A 12,272-nucleotide genomic window follows, 5' to 3' on the forward strand; every position below is an offset into this window, starting at 1 on the left:
TTTAATAGTGGGCTGAAATGAATTAAACCAATCTGCTGCTCACAAGGAAGAAAGTAAATCTAAATATGTGGTGTGCTTTGGTAGTGATAATGAAGGACATATGATTTCTGTTTAATGGGATTAAAAATGCACAACCATCAGCATGTTCTGTCAATTAAGGTTTAATTAAGGAGCATTAAGCAGCAGGAAACAATAATTTTATTACTTTTCCAACCAAATTGTTTTCTTTTCTTATTTTAAGTTTTTATGGTTCAGTTTTAACATTTTTCTCTCAGGTGTAAAGAATGTAAATGAGGCTCAGCTGAGGACCATCGCCTCAGATCCTGATGAAATTCACATGTTCAGTGTCATCGACTCCTCGTTCCTCCTGGACATCGTTGCCAACCTCAACATCAACCTCTGTAACAGTGCCAACAGCTTAGGTAGGCAAAGAGTCTGTTATCATCAAACAGTGATACATGTTAACACCACACTGATCTGCTGGTGTCAGAATTAATCTTTAGATATCAAGTTTTAAAAGCTGTTTTGGATTCTTACAGTTAGATATAAAGTTATCTTACTGCTGGTTAGTTCTTTATTTTAATCTATCAGAATATTGTCAGACTCAGGTATGATAACAGAGAAAAGATCAGAAAATTCATCTATAAAACCAACAATGTATATTTATTATGAAGCTTTATTTATTCAGGAATCTCATTGAGATTATGGGGGTGAAATCCAGTGTTTTTATAAAGCCTTTAGAAAGCCAGCCAGGGAGAACTTGTTGACACGTATTCACATAGTTGTTAATAATCCACAACTCCACAGAAGGGCAGAGATCCGTTCATTCATCTTTTGACCATCCAAAAGAAATCCGACTGAGCTTCTCTCAAATGGAGAACTTGGTAATATCCAACCTGTTGTTCTGTTACATTAACACAGTTCATACGTTTACACGGTCAAAAACCTGATTAGTTCAACTCTTAACTTTCTTCTGACTTTCTTCTAACGTAAGTGTCGTTTCTTAAAGCAAGCGTGAACTTTGTAACCTTCTGCCCATGTGCAGTAACCACGTCTCAATATGAGCTCACTATTCAAACAAATTACTCATTTCAATAAACAAACATAATTCATGAGATAATAAATATATTCTCTTCCTTGCAATAACATGAAATATAACAAAACTCAATTCTACTTACAGTCAATTATGGCTCTTACAGACATCTGAGTCTGTTTTGCAAGAGAGACCTGAGAACAGGTTACATATACACAGGATCACAATACGACAGTTCATTCACATCACAGTCACAAAATAATCATCATACATACTGACAGACACACGACTTAAAACAGTCACAAATATGATGAAGAATAGCAGCTAGTAAAACTGCTGCTCACTGCAGCCCTCTAGCGGTCATCGGCAGGGGGCGCTCTGGTTGCCGGCTGCTCACTGCAGCCCTCTAGCGGTCCAACTGGAGCACTGAGCCCCGGTTAGTTATTCAGGTTAAAGTGGGAAGAAGCAGCAGGTCTGTCGGGCAGCTGAGTGAAGTGGAACACCGGGACCGTCAGGGTGAAACAGTCCAGGAGGAGCTGCTGTGTTTGGCTGCACAGATAGGAAACACCTCGGCTGACAGGATGTACCACTCTGTTTGAAAAAACTTTCTCTTCTTCTTCTTTTTGGTTTATAACAGCAGTTGGCAACCAGCGTATTAGGTGCATTACTGCCACCCTCTGCTGCACATTAATCCTGTCTGTCTAATAAACTCAAAGAAAACTACTGCTGCTCCCACTTGGCAGGTTCATTAATGCTTTAATTTTTTAAATGCTGAGCTCCTGAACTCCAGTCTTCCTTGGTTCTTCCTTCATATATTGTCTTCTTGATCATACTTAGTAGAACCTATGATTGCATGTGTAATAGTCTCCTCAGCCAGGTGGAAAAAATGTGTATATATAATATCTGATATTGGTAAAATATCGAATATTGTACATCCCTAAAACACATATACAGCAGGATGTTTACAGCCGTCTGTGCAGATTACGCTTCACTAAATGCAACAGAAATAGACTTGAAGTGTAAAAAAAGACGGGGGGTCTACATGTCACACTACAAGAGAAAGCAGGAGTAGTAGTAGTTTTGAGTTACAATATACTGTATGTATATGGTATTTAATCATTCACATTAACAGTGTAAACAGACCAGTTTGCTGCTCTCTGTCAGCTCAGTGTCAACATGATGATCAGATGTACTGACTTCAGACTAGTGATCAGTTTCTTTAGGATTTTATCAATACTACTACTCTTATTGATACTCCTTATCAGTCCAACTCTTTATTGATACTGCTTGAAACAAGCAGAACCAAAACCAGATTTTACCATCCAATAATCTCACTCCTTGTTTTCTTCAAGTACCGATAAAAGAACTGACCTTAAAAATATCTCAGGTTTTTAACTGTTTAATACTGGATCCAATTCAGAACCAGGTTTCAGGGGGCATCCCTACCTCAGACCAGCGTTAACAATTACAGTTCACTGTAGTCTGAGCTGAGGTCTGATAGCATGAGCTGCTACTGCTGAAAGCAATAATCTGACAGAGGAAAACAGGAGGAGTCTAATTCAGATTAGCTGTAGCTTCATCCATTATTCTACTGTGAACAGAGTTATGAGGGGGCGTGACTACCTTATAACAGAGAGACGCCTCCTTTTAAAGTTGTACATATTTATTTCTGGTATCATGCATTGCTGTCCACCACAGTGTCGTTCTTCATGAAAGTAAAGAATGACAAAAGTATCAGTTCTTACTTTCTTCTTACTCTCTCTCAAGCTGCAGCTTTTATTTGGCTTCATTTCTGTTCTAATGAAACTCACTTTATTCTTTTACTGATGACTCTCTTGTTTCTGTTCAGAGCCTGTCAGGTTGGTGGGAGGAGCCAGTCGCTGTGCAGGTACACTAGAGGTGAAACAGGGAGAGTGGAGACCAGTGAGTTACTATAGCTGGACCCTGAGGGAAGTAACTGTAGCCTGCAAAGATCTGGACTGTGGCTCTGCTGTTTCAACAGGAAGGAGAGATGAATACTCATACAGATCTGTATGGTGGATCAGATCTGACTGTGTTCATTCTGGATCTGCACTGAGGGACTGTGCATCATCAGATTCCTCTTCTTCCATCATGGAGCTCACCTGCTCAGGTAAGTCCATCAGTGACATCATCTATAACAGTAATATTTTCCTTCCTCTGTCACAGTGATAGTCAGTGGCAGTAGCGGACTGTGGGGTCTTGCACACACACACACACACACACACACACACACACACACACACACCTCTTTTATACAGAGAAATGCATTATAGCCATAAAGACGCCTTTGCCTTTACTTTTTTACAGTGAACCGGCATAAAGCCGCCTCCGTGTGAGCTTTTCATAGCGTAGCGGCGTTCTGGATTCAGAGGCGTGACGGAGATCAGACTGATCAGAGCTGTAAACTCTGCCATAAGCAAGTAAAGAGACGTTACTAGGACGAGGGGAGGACATTTCTCTTTGTTTGACAACGTTAAAAGTTAAGTTAGACTTTTCTGTCGGCTTCCTGACTCATTTTAAAAAAGACGAGAGAGAGAGAGAGAGAGCAGCTGTGGTCGAGTGAGCTAGAGAGTGAATGGAGAGAGGGAGCGCTAGTAACGTTAGTGAGGAAGCTGATGAATCAGATCATTAAAACGTTATTTTCTGATTGTTTCACAACGGTTACTTTCCAAAGCACAAACACACCTGCATCCCCGCACACCTCCTCAACCCTGCAGCTGTACGCCGCACCGCCTGATGTGGTACTGAACAGCGTCAGCTCCCAGTCCCGCCATGTAGGCTGTCACACAGAACAGCGAGGCGGATTACAGGCGCAGTATTCCCGCTTTGAAGGGGCTGTGTAAAAGGGGCTGAAGTGCACTCATCACCAACAACTAACATGTAAACAATATAAAAACTACGTCATTAAGAATAAGTCCATTACAAAATCACCTTCTGACACCTGTTAACAAATGTACTCAAAGCACCGGCTCAACAAGCTGAAACTATGCTAACCTGGTTATTTCTCCCACACATGCATTAGCTAAACTGCCAACCCGGTCTTCCGATGGTAAACGTTCACTCATGTTGCTCAACAAAAAGACAATAAAGGAAAGATTTTCTGAAAGATAGAAATTAGGCCATATTTCTCACAGCAGCAAAGTCCAGCATTACCAACAACAATCTTAATCACCTCTATAGATAATTAATACAGCAGGACTCACCAGTCACTGGAAAACAAAATCCATCCTCCGTTCCTTTCTGCAATGCCTGCCTGCTTGAGTCCTGCGTGAGTCCTGCGTGAGTCCTGCGTGAGTCCAGCGTGAGTCCTGCGTGAGTCCTGCGTGAGTCCTGCGTGAGTCCTGCTTGAGTCCTGCGTGAGTCCAGCGTGAGTCCTGCGTGAGTCCTGCGTGAGTCCAGCGTGAGTCCAGCGTGAGTCCTGCGTGAGTCCTGCGTGAGTCCTGCGTGAGTCCAGCGTGAGTCCTGCGTGCCCCAAACGAAGAAATACCTGCGCTTATTGGTTGATATGATGACATCAGCTGGTTAATGTTGATTGGTTAATTTTGTTGTCACACTATATTTATGCCATGTATGTTTTCTATGAGTGGAGCCGTATGGAGAAGCACAGGCAGAGGCAGACACATCCAGTTCTAGCTCCAAATACTGGGTTTATGGTTATGATAGTAACTGAAATCAAACAAAATCATTTAAAAAAATCACATGAATCATTTTAATAATTAATTAAATAAAATTGTTTTAACAATAACATTATAATTACTAATTTGTAATATTTTATGACCTAATAATGACACCTCTCATAAATGGTCGGGCCTGCAGAGAAGGTCCTGAAGGTCCTGACGGACCTCCTCTGGTCGCTGGTTTCCATTGGACTGAACTGTAAACTTATCCAGGACGACGGCATCCTAAAGGGTAGAGAAGTTAGCTTGTTCCTGGAGGCTCATTGCTTCAAACTGAGACAATCTGCAGCTTTAAGCAACCTGCTGTGGTTCACTCACACACCCTGCAGTTCTCCTGAGCAGCTCAGTCACATCCACCTTACAAGCAACAACTACATTACAAATATACTTGTTGCTTGCTGCCTAAACAAACAAGCAACTGTTTGCTAACAAGTTCAATATATCAAGTTAAAAGCTGATGATATGTCAGTGTTGTGTTCACTACTTGTTTCTGTTGTGCATGCAGTGTTGTATGAATGTCTTATTAACATGTTGATCAGCTGTTTTCTGTCTGATCTGAAGGCAGCTGAGGATGTTAATCTGTTTCCTCCTCTGCTCTCTGACTCCTCTGTATTACACATGAATGTAGGAGTTCTCTGTGTTGTGTGATCACCTCTCACTGATCAACGTTCATTTATTTGAACCAAAGCCGTTTCTACTCAAACCAAATCTGCATCATATTCCATCTGCATATATATGACAACAAATTCTACTTTTTACTCATAAAAAACTTCATTTAAGGAATTTAGCTGCATTAACATCAAGATCAAAACAAACATCCAAACTATAAATAAAATAAAATATTTTGAACAAAATGTTTTGAATAAACTGTAAATTGATGAACAAGAATAAACATAAAATTGAGTGTAATAAAGTGACACCAGCAAGATCAAGTCTGATCCCAAATCAGACAACTACAGTATTATTTTTAGGGCCTAATGAAACTAAAGGTGCAAATGAACTACAAAGAAATAACAAATTACACACAATTATCACTATGAAGATTAAAACAGAAGACTTTCAGTTATCATCATCATCATCACTGAAGGATAAGTCCTTTTGCAAACCATAGTGACAGTGCATCAAATATGTGTCTAAACATTGTTCTTGATCTAGTGATGTCACTGTCAGACTGTCAGACTTGACCGACTCAGCCATCAACGTCAGTACGTCAACATGTGAGAATCTGATGATGACTGTGAAACTGGTTTGTTGTGAGCAGGGCTGTAGTGGTAAAAAAAAGCTTGAGTAAACCCTACCTTACCTCAGCCACACCGTCTATATGCTCCTTAATATAGATCCATGTTTGTAATATAACTAAACAACTCAACTGACTTAAGAGGAACTCATTTCCTCAAACTTAAAGCCAAATCAAGACAACAGTTTGACTTCTAGATGAATCAGCATTTAGTGTTTATAACAGAAACTATCTGTCAGTTTTAGTGCTGTGTTTCCAACAGTTACTGAGGTCACCGACCTTTTAACAGCTGTAGAAATCATCATGTTAATAGAGTTGTTGTGTAGTGTTAGTGCCTGTATTCAAAGATCTGTTAGTCCTTTTATAGCAGGTTTTAATCTTGTGCTTTGACTTTTGTTTGTTAGGATGTCCTTTAGTTTACATTTGTATAACAGTTTGTGCTTTTAAAGATATTTTCAGAACAGTAATTCATCTACATACAGGTGGAAGTCAGACTTTACCAGTTTGTTCTGCCTCCTGCTTTAATGTGTTCATGTGTCTCCATCACCTGACATCTGGGCTGCTTCTATGTGTTTCTCTTTCCCACAATGCTCCCACAAGATGGAGCCTGAGTAAGACAAGTTCAAATCCTACAAATAGCTTGAAATATTTTCTATAAATAAAGACTTGAGTCAGGTATGAATGTGCTCTCTCTCTTTATCAGTTCTTACTTTCAAATTCAGAAAACGTTTTATTGGTATGAATGTTGCAGGTAAATATTCCCCAAACTAATGATGGTTCTCTCTCTCCAGACTCTGTCAGGCTGGTGAATGGGACTAGTCTGTGTTCAGGCAGACTGGAGGTGAAGTCTGAGCAGTCGTGGTCCTCAGTGTGTGAAGCTGACTTTGACCAGCAGGATGCAGAGGTGGTCTGTAGGGAGCTCGGCTGTGGGGCTCCTTCAGTCCTCCAGGGGGCGCTCGATGGAGAAGTGGAGGCTCCGATGTGGACCAAAGAGTTCCAGTGTGGAGGCCATGAGTCTGCTCTCCTGGACTGTGGAAGATCAGACTCAGCTAGAAGCACCTGCTCACCTGGCAAAGCTGTTGGACTCACCTGCTCAGGTAGAAGAGGAGCTGCAGCTTTGATTTGGCTTCATTTCTGTTCTAATGAAACTCACTTTATTCTTTTACTGATGACTCTCTTGTTTCTGTTCAGAGCCTGTCAGGTTGGTGGGAGGAGCCAGTCACTGTGCAGGTACACTGGAGGTGAAACAGGGAGAGTGGAGACCAGTGAAGTACTCTGACTGGAACCTGCGTGACTACAGCTGGACCCTGAAGGAAGCAGCTGTCGTTTGCAGAGATCTGGACTGTGGCTCTGCTGTTTCAACAGGAAGCACAAATGAAGCCTCAGACAGATCTGTATGGTGGATCAGATCTGGCTGTGTTCATTCTGGATCACCACTGAGGGAATGTGCATTATCATCATCATCTTCCTCTTCCTCCATCGTGGAGCTCACCTGCTCAGGTAAGTCCATCAGTGACATCATCTATGACAGTAATATTTTCGCAGTAGCGGACTGTGGGGTCTTGCAGTGGGCCTTCACTGGTCACACACACACACACACACACACCTCTTTTATACAGAGAAATGCATTATAGCCATAAAGACGCCTTTGCCTTTACTTTTTTTACAGTGAGTCGGCATAAAGCCGCCTCCGTGTGAGCTTTTCATAGCGTAGCGGCGTTCTGGATTCAGAGGCGTGATGGAGATCAGACTGATCAGAGCTGTAAACTCTGCCATAAGCAAGTAAAGAGACGTTACTAGGACGAGGGGAGGACATTTCTCTTTGTTTGACAATGTTAAAAGTTAAGTTAGACTTTTCTGTCGGCTTCCTGACTCATTTTAAAAAAGACGAGAGAGAGAGAGAGAGAGAGAGAGAGCAGCTGTGATTGAGTGAGCTAGAGAGTGAATGGAGAGAGGGAGCGCTAGTAACGTTAGTGAGGAAGCTGATGAATCAGATCATTAAAACGTTATTTTCTGATTGTTTCACAGACAAAGAAATACCTGCGTTCATTGGTTGATATGATGACATCACCTGGGGCCTGCTAGCAGGCCCTGGGAGTGTCCCAGTCATCACAGTGCTTCTATGTGTTTCTCTTTCCTCCTTCAACTGTTTCTTTAAATGTTGAATCAGTTTCACCTTCTTCCTTCTTCAATCAGTTCTTTACTTTCTCCTTGTTTTTCTTTCAACACCATTAACGTTCCATCCTGTGATTCTTCCTCACTTCTGTCTCGTCTCTCCTGATTCCTTCACTCAGCCTGGAAATGTAAAAAGCTTCCTCTTAAGAGTCTGACAGAGCATGAAGCAGAACTTTAACTTGTACGGTGTTCATTACAGTAATTGTGGACCAAAGACACACAGTGTGAATACATCAGCAGTCAAGCTATCAAACTATCAGCTACATTAACATTACTGTAATGTAAAGCAGCAGCAGATAAACTGGACGCTTAAACAACACTAATGTCAATTTATAAAACTTCTGCTTCACTGAAGAGTTTTTCTAGCTTCTTACTTTGTTGTCTTTTGTCTGACAGATTATTATTTGATGCTGCACATGTCAGTTAATGTCATATATGATCCTCTGAACTCTGATTCATTCGTCTGTCTCATGAAAGCGGCTCCAGTCTGCCTGCTAGCTTCAGCACGGAGGGTTCGTTTGTTTTAACACCAGCGCAGCAGGAGTGGGTGGTGATTTGTTGGTCCATGTTAACAGTAACAGACGTCTCCATGTCTCATAAAAGGACACAATGTTCCAACAGAAAACAAAACAAGCGCTCCTAGAAGCTCCAACAGAAACTGTGGTAGGAAGCCAGTCTGAGCTAACAGCTGTAAAGTGATGGAAAGTTTGCTTAAACACTGTTTCAGAATTTGAGAGGTGGGTAAACGGCGTTTACATGCGTTTAGCCTCCACTACAGCCCTGCTTGTAAGACAAAGAGCTCTCAGATTAAAAACTCCTTTTTGATCTATACACACATTTTATTTTAGCCATTAGCCATTTGTGTTTTGGATCGACACAAAGGGAAGTTTGGTTGCCAAAAGTGTTAATTTATATTAGAGGAGAGAAAAAATATGTTGGTGCAACGGGGCCCTCTAGTGGTCACAGGGGTCGTACACACATGAGTAGTCTGTGTGTAGCAAGAAAAGGCCTTAATTTGAACAAACAAATGAGGAGAAAATAACATTCAGCTTCTCACAGAGGAAGAAGGATTCATCATCTCTCTGTGTTTACAGACCTGCTGGTTCAGCCAATCATCTCTGTGTCTTCTACCATGGACGGGGTCTCCGAGGTCCAGCAGCAGGGGTTTCAGGTGCGTCAGGGCTCCAACTTCACCATCAGCTGCTCCGTCCAGCCTCAGTACCCAGGAGGCTCCTTCCAGCTCACCTTCACCTCCTCCAACACGGCACACATCTACACCCAGCCAGCTGTCAGTCACTCTGCTGACTTCCTGTTTCCTGCTGCAGACCCCGCCCACCAAGGAAGCTACAGCTGTGTTTATGGCGTCTATGTTTTTTATCATAACTTCTCCTCTGAGAGCCGTCTGCTGTCTCTCACTGTCACAGGTAAGCTGAAGCAGAGTGTGAAGCTCAGTGGAACTGAGACGTCACACTGACTTTGTTTCCATGTTTGTAAAACATGATAAAAAGTCATCAGGCAGCAGGACCGACCCAGCGACCTACAGAGAGCTGAGGCAGAATCTGATGAAGGAACTGTAAACTGTTTCCTTCCCGGCTTCTTTAATGTTATTGAACCATAACAACTGTGTTGTAGTGAAAAGTAAAAGACAGCAAACGAGTCAGTGAAGCCAGATAAGCACTATAATGATAATAAACAGGACTTTACATGATGAGCTGAATGTCATCAGGAGAACTCAGAGCTTCACCAGGATCACATTTGATTTAACTGCATGTAAAGATGTTGATTGTTAACAATCAGTTGAATCATTTCAACCAGACAGGAGCTTTAAGGAGACAATCAGCAGACTTTCATTCATTCTTTCAAACCGGCTGTAAACACATGAGTTGTTTTTGTCCAACATCATCAGCATACAGAGGAGATCAGATGAACTTATAATCAACAAGCTGCTTCACACTTCAGTGATTTTAGGAGATTTAACGTCACTAAAGTTTCTGTTTGATGGGAGCTGTTGTTCTCATGATGTCATGTGATCTAATGTGATGACTGAATGTGTCTCGTCAGATCCAACAGTTCATATCATCAGACTGGTCGTCCTGCTGGTGACTCTGCTGTTGTTCATCACTGTCGTCGTTTTCATCCTGAAGGTACTGAACACGTTTGTTGTTTAGAGGACTGGTTGAAATGAAGCACTCAGCCTGTTTATATTGAACTGAAGAGAGGAGTGATGCAGTAACTTAGATCTGTGTTGTCATGTCTCTCCAGGCCAGCAGGGGGCAGGAGTCAGACCCACAGGAGAACATTGAGCTGGATTATTATAACCTCGGTGTTTCCAGAGCTGAAGGAGAGCCGGCTGAAGAGGAAGGAGCTCAGGGAGCAGAGTAGGACCTCCAAGGAGCCACAAACCACTGAAGAAGAAAATCATCTTTGGTTTCATCTCTCCTCTCAGTCTCAGCCAGGTTTTTGCAGCCCAGTACGGCACCAGCACCAACGCTCAGTGCCACAACAGGAAGTAGTGAGACCTTTATTAAGACCAGTAGAAGAAGAGCAGAGAGATCTGATTGGACCATTTGTAACATAATTATCTGTATATAGTTATATTTTATCATTATTAACTTCTCTCATGTGAACAGCTGTAACTTTTTTTACTTTTAGATTTTTATGAATCCAGAGTTTTATGGTCTCATCTGGATAAATGTTGAGTCCACAAATCATTTAAAAATCCATCCAGTTGTTTGATGAGTTTATATCTTTTTTCTTCACTGTCTTTTATATTCTATATACTACTTATTCAGCTGAAATGTGTTATTGCTTCTTTTAAGAATATTTGCTTTTTGAGTTGAAGAAATTGAATAAAAGAAAAAGTTATTGAGTGAAATCAAATGTTTTATCTTTGTTTTGCTGTTTTTAAGAAAAAAATCTGATGTTTGACAGAATTTAAAGCACATGTGTTTCTGCTGAATGTTCACTCATTTATTGTATGTGACAGTTTCATGCTAATACATCTGTTTCTAGTGTATCATCACTTTTACACTTTGTTTTATTTTGAATGTCAGACCCCCAAATATAATTAGCATTTTCATGATATTCTGGTCAGTTTAGTGCACCTCTCCCTCTCTACACTGAAAATCAAATTATACAATTATTGTTTGATTTGTGACAATAAAAGAAAAAGACACAGAAACAAAGTGTTAAAACTGCACTTATAAGGACACAATCAAATGTGTTCATGTCTAACTGTTGGTGCTGCAGTTTGACTTCCAGCTCAGCTGATACAAGACCTGATACCTCGTGATAGAAGTGGTGGAAGAAGTACTCAGATCCTTTCACTCCATTACAAGTAAAACTCCTGCATGAAAAATCCTACTACAGTAAAAGTACATAAGTATTATGAGCTTGATGTAGTTAAAGTATTGCAGTAAAAGTAGTGGTTTGGTCCCTCTGACTGATATATTATTATATATGACATCATTAGATTATTAATACTGAAGCATCAGTGTTAGAGCAGCATGTTACTGTTGTAGCTGCTGGAGGTGGAGCTAGTTTACACTACTTTATATACAGTTAGCTAGTTTAGTCCAGTGGTTCCCAACCTAGGGGTGGGGCCCCTCCAAAGGGTCAGCAGATAAATCTGAGGGGTGGTGAGATGATTAATGGGAGAGGAAAGAAGAAAATCAAAGTTCTGATACACAAGTCTGTTTTCAGTTTTTGGACTTTTTCTCTAATCTTTGATTTTTGCTGAAATATTGGATCATTTGAACATTTATTGAAATGAAAGCATGTGAGAAGTTTAGAGGGAAAAATCACTATTTGGTGGAGCTGTTAACAACTCATAGACATGTGAAATGTGACCCCGACTACACACTGCTTTTTGTAAGACGTCAAAAGACAAAAAGGTTGGAAACCACTGGTTTCATCTTTAACAATGTGTTGTATTTTAAAAGCTTGTTATATTATCCATTGTGTCACCAATCCACAACTTTAACTTTAATACTTAAACTGCATCAAGCTGATAATGTACTTTTACTTAAGCAAGATTTCTCAGGCAGGACTTTCACTTGTAATGGAGTATTTTTACATTGCTGTGTTGGTGTGTCGGTTAGTGGCGGATACCCTCTCAGCCCCCACAACA

At 40.9% G+C, this 12,272-nt stretch overlaps 1 protein-coding gene across 1 annotated transcript in view; it reads left to right on the forward strand.

Annotated features, from left to right (window-relative positions):
• The window catches only part of LOC122971137 (microfibril-associated glycoprotein 4-like), a 750,976-nt gene that overhangs the window by 609,529 nt on the left and 129,175 nt on the right, over nt 1–12,272 (forward strand). The window lies entirely within an intron of this gene.

This window comes from Thunnus albacares, chromosome 20 (assembly GCF_914725855.1).
Source record: "Thunnus albacares chromosome 20, fThuAlb1.1, whole genome shotgun sequence".
Taxonomy (NCBI): Eukaryota; Metazoa; Chordata; class Actinopteri; order Scombriformes; family Scombridae; genus Thunnus; species Thunnus albacares.